Source organism: Morone saxatilis, unplaced genomic scaffold (assembly GCF_004916995.1).
Source record: "Morone saxatilis isolate NCDOM2014 unplaced genomic scaffold, NCSU_SB_2.0 Contig24, whole genome shotgun sequence".
In the NCBI taxonomy this organism is placed as follows: Eukaryota; Metazoa; Chordata; class Actinopteri; family Moronidae; genus Morone; species Morone saxatilis.
This window is the reverse complement of record NW_023339807.1, coordinates 9849511-9854266: the sequence shown is the minus strand read 5'-3', so window position 1 is coordinate 9854266 and position 4756 is coordinate 9849511.

Here is a 4756-nt window from a genome sequence, read left to right as displayed (position 1 = left end):
AAGATTCTGGCGATCCCGGGGTGGGTTGAGGGGAGGCTGAAAGGGCTGAGCCAGAGGGAGGACGGAGCCTCGCCAGAGTCGTTCATTCGGCGCGAGCAGCCAGAGGCCGAGGCGCCGCGTAAGGAGGCGGACAAGAATGGAAAAGAGCCAGAGGGCCCGGCTGGGGGTTAGAAGAGGTAAACCCTGAGGAGTAGGACATTGGGGTGAGCGGCGGAGAGGTAGGTTGGCCGATTCCAGGAAAGAGGGAGGAGAGAAAAGACGCGCAGGGGCGTCGGGGCAGAGCAAACAGGGCCAAGAGGATAAAGTAAAAAGCAGAGTCATCAGATGGCTGCGAGATAGATCATGCCGTGGGCAGAGACAGTTCAATCCAGACAGTGATGGGAAAGCAATAAGGGAAGAAAAAGGAAGACAGCGGGTGGGCCTCCCTCCCAGCAGCCCGGGCTTGAGCTGGGAGAAAGAACCGACCGAAAGGATGCTGGGGTTAAGGGTGCCCTTGACAATAGAGGGTGGGGGGGGGCGAGATGTAGGCATTGGCGTCGTTGATCCCCTAGCGTGCGAGGGGTGGTATTGGTAGTACAGCAGCAACTATGAAGGTGGAGGGAGTAGTGGGAGAGGGGAAGGAGCCGGAGGTGGAGGGTTTCAGGAAGCGACAGACGGAGTTGGGAATGAGGGTTGGGGAGGGCTGTTCACTTCCGGCTATCGGTGAAATTCCACACCCGCACCCCTTTCTTGCCTCATGAATGGAGTCCTCGCGGAAGACAAAACCAAGACTCCGGAGCACTTATCAGGGAAAGAATAGTGGAGGGTCTGGTCAAGAGTGGGTTGTAGGGAATTGTTGATAACTCTGGGGTTTTGTAGGTTGGAATACGCAGAGGAGCTTACTGGCAAGGGATGGGAATGAGGGTGAATAATGTAACATACTGGTTGGCTAGGGTGGCAAGAAGTGTAATGGGTATTCAGGCTGCGCCAGCCGCATCTATTGTGTGTCAAGGTGTGGTTCATCACCACCCACAAGGTGGGGATGTGTAATAGGAAGGTTTAAAATGGTGATCATTTGTTTTAATTGTTCTCATTTCAATTGATGGTTCATTAGACCGCCCAATTTGCTAGCGATGAATTGGTTTTGTGTTAGGAGTGAGTTTTTATATTTTTTTGGTTTGATTTTGGTGTGAATTATGGAATTAGCCTACATAAAGAGACCTTTGGCTTGAAGAAAGAAGACAAGGTATGGGAAAATTAGTTCACCTGGTTGTGTTCTCCAGTGTTTATTTGTTGCACATTGAGTGGTATTTATTGTGGATGTATTTTGTAGGTCAGGTTGTTGAATCGTTGTGGCAACACAGCGTCTGTCTGATGCCAAAACTTGGGGGCGTTGCGCTATCTCCATGCTTAAGACCAATTGTGCATGGGAGAGGAGGAGAGAAGGAGGAGAGAGGAGATGAGGAGAAGGAGGGGGGAAAGGGACGTGGAGTGGGGGAAGAGGAGGAGGGAGGAGAGGAGGAGAGGGGGAGGAGGAGAGGGAGAGAGAGAGTGGGAGAGAGAGTATAAAATGGCCAGTGCTCTCCACTTGCAGCTGGTTATTTCGTCAGTCCAGCTATCAAACGTGGACACATCCATGAATGTATGCGAGCACCGATACGTGTGCGCGCTCCTCAGGCAGTGCGCGCTCTAGCCTGCGGGAGGTTTACCCTGCTCCTTAATTTCCACCACTTAGCGCATCTCAAAAATACGCTCATCCCTTTTTATTACAATTACATTCACCAGCAATAACAAAGCTGTTGGTGGTGGTGATTGTCGCTTTTATGAAGGGCAGTCTCTCCTCTAATACAGACACCAAGGTAACCACCAACACTGTTTGTGTGCGCGCAATCGTTTTAGGTGAGTTTTGACAGTATTTGCCCATGCGCTCTACCAGTGTGTTTGGGCACTCACCTGTCTAGGCTGTGGTGTATGTTTGTGTGCGCTTTTTCTCCATGCAAAACAGGGCATAGCCTTGTCTTTTATTATTGTGATTACAGGCATTATGACCTCTGTTGGAGACAAGCGATACAGCACAGCATGGTGGAAACCTGAAACTGTGACAGTGGTTTTGGAACGGGCAGTCAAGGTGGCAACTGTTGGGAAGAAGAGTGGACCTAGCAGTCTTCCTCATCAGTATTCATCCAAATGAAACGTATTCATCTATCAGGTGCTTGTTCCTCCACTGCGGCGTGGTCTGGCAGTGTTGTAAACAGCAACAGCACAATTTAAATAGGTGCAATACAGTTTGCATGTTAGCAGGGATAACTAGTTTATTTAAATAAGCTAAATACATGCATACATTATAATGTACAAAAAGGGCTAATAGTAATCTTTATGCATTGCAGTTTTGTTAATTAATACACAATATCTAATAATGCCCTATATTCAAGTCTTGACTTAATTACAGCCATAATGGGGGCAATTTTTCAATTTAAGCTACTTTGAGAGGAGACATGACAGTGTTATGACTATTACATGACGTCTAATAGAACATACTGTTATCACAACATAGGCCTATTATGGTTTATGTATTAAGTGTGTTGTTATCATAAACACCTTGTCAGTAAATGCAGTAATTGTTACATAAACACACTAAGCACCCACCAATTAAATACAAAATATAATAAAATCAGATTTTATTCTTGTGTTCAATTTTGTTTACACATTCTCATGCCATTCTTATTTTTTGAATACATGGATGAGTGTCACAAAAAACGAACTGTATGTATGCCTATAAAAGCTTTAAAAATGTGTTGTGTTACATGTGATAGTTTTTCATTATGTATGATTATATGTTGAAACACATGGACCTATAAAACGATCACATCAGTCATAATACATGGCTAGTACAGTTGACATTAAAGGGAACTGAATTGCTGTATACATTTTTTAAACAAGTATGTATAAGAGCAAATCCAATTAAATGTTAATGTCTAAAGCTTGACCAGTTTGCATTAGAATCAGTAAGTCGAACCATATTCTCAGTACTCAATATCAGTTGAGTACACTGATGTACCTTATACCAACATCACAGAAAACTATCCAATGAATGTGTCAAATACGTCTGGATCTGCATGGTTATATAACTGAATATTTACTGTAGTGTCAAAAGTCCTGCTTTTAGTTCTACATGTATCTGGAAATATGCCAGACATTTATTGCATCCCCAATTATCTTTACAGTCTGTCTGCCATCCAGGAAGTGGTTTGATTTTTTTAGGAAGATGTAGGTGGTTTCTCTGTTTCAGGCAGGACGAATCAATCCCAGAAGAGTAAATGAGTACTCTCAATATAGATTAGGTCAAGATATGGCTGACTGGGAGTACTGTTTGGCCCACACCAGGGGGCACTGTCTCCTCTAGACATAGACCATAGGCTAACCATCAGTACTGTACCATCACTGTGAATTGGTGTGTGTGAGTGTGTGTGTGTGTGTGAGAGAGAGAGAGAGTGAGATAAAGAGAGAGAGATAGAGAGAATGAGAGAGAAAGAGAGAGTGTGTGTGAGTGGTCTGAGAGGGGGCTTTTTTGTATGTGTGCAAGTGTATATGATGTTGAGTATAGGTGTGTGCATGTAAATGTCTTGTGCTCATATGCATATTGTCAGTGTGAAAGTGCACCTGTCGGCCTGTTAAGGTGTACAACTGTGTGTGTGTGTGTGTGTGTGTGTGTACGTGTACGTGTGTTGAACTCTGCAGTAGTACATTCCAGGTCTCAGTTTCAGACAGGCTGGAGCTCCTAAGATATTTTAGTCCCATCCTGATGGAGATATAGGAGATGGGAGAGAGGAGATTGACAGACAGACAGGCAGAAAGACAAGGCAGTCAGAGAGACAGACATATAAAGACAGTATAGAGAGTATAGAGTCAGTAAGGCAGGCAGCTAAAGCGAGACAGAAAAGCACCAGGTCAGACAGACAGAGAGGCAGACAAGGAAAAAGATGTAGAGTCAGACATACAGATACCCTGTCCTGCATGACCTTATTGCCAGTTTAGACCCATATAAATAAGGTGTAGTGACTTTTTGCAGTGTGTAAATATGGTATTAACAGTTTTGCTTATATTGAGATGAGTTATACTGAGTTATATTTTTTTATTGATGGAATATTCCATATGAGCTTGAATGTCTGCAAACAAATACATTTTGTGTTTGTCAAACACAAATAAAACCTATAAATTAGGCCCCAATTAATATGTTAGACTTTAATGAAATTAATTAACTTTCAATATTTGCCAAAAAATAAAAATAAAACCAGACAGACCAATTGATTCATTATAAATATGATTGCTTAATGGATAAAAGCTGTTTTTATACATCTGCTCACTCCAGATAACTCAATACCTGATTCATTTTATGAAAAATATCATCCTTCATAAATGAAGGAAACAGTTATTGATTTCTCATCTTTTTTCTCCCAACAGAATTTACCACTGAATAATGTAGAACTGGCAGAGTTGCTCGTATTGTATTGGCTGATGATTTCTAACTGCTAACCCTTTTTGGTAGAGTAAATTGCCTGGAGTTGAATTGAGGATATAGCTTCGATGTCATGCCTTTTGTTTATTACACATATGACTAAATTTGTATTGATTTCTGATTTTCCATATGCTTTTGAACCTCTGCGGTGCAGCAGTTGTGGACCTTTTGCATTTTTTAAACTTATACATAACTGAAATGGAGTATTGGGGCTTATGTATTAACTATGTGGGTGCATTTGGGGGCATTGTAGGGTGGAGC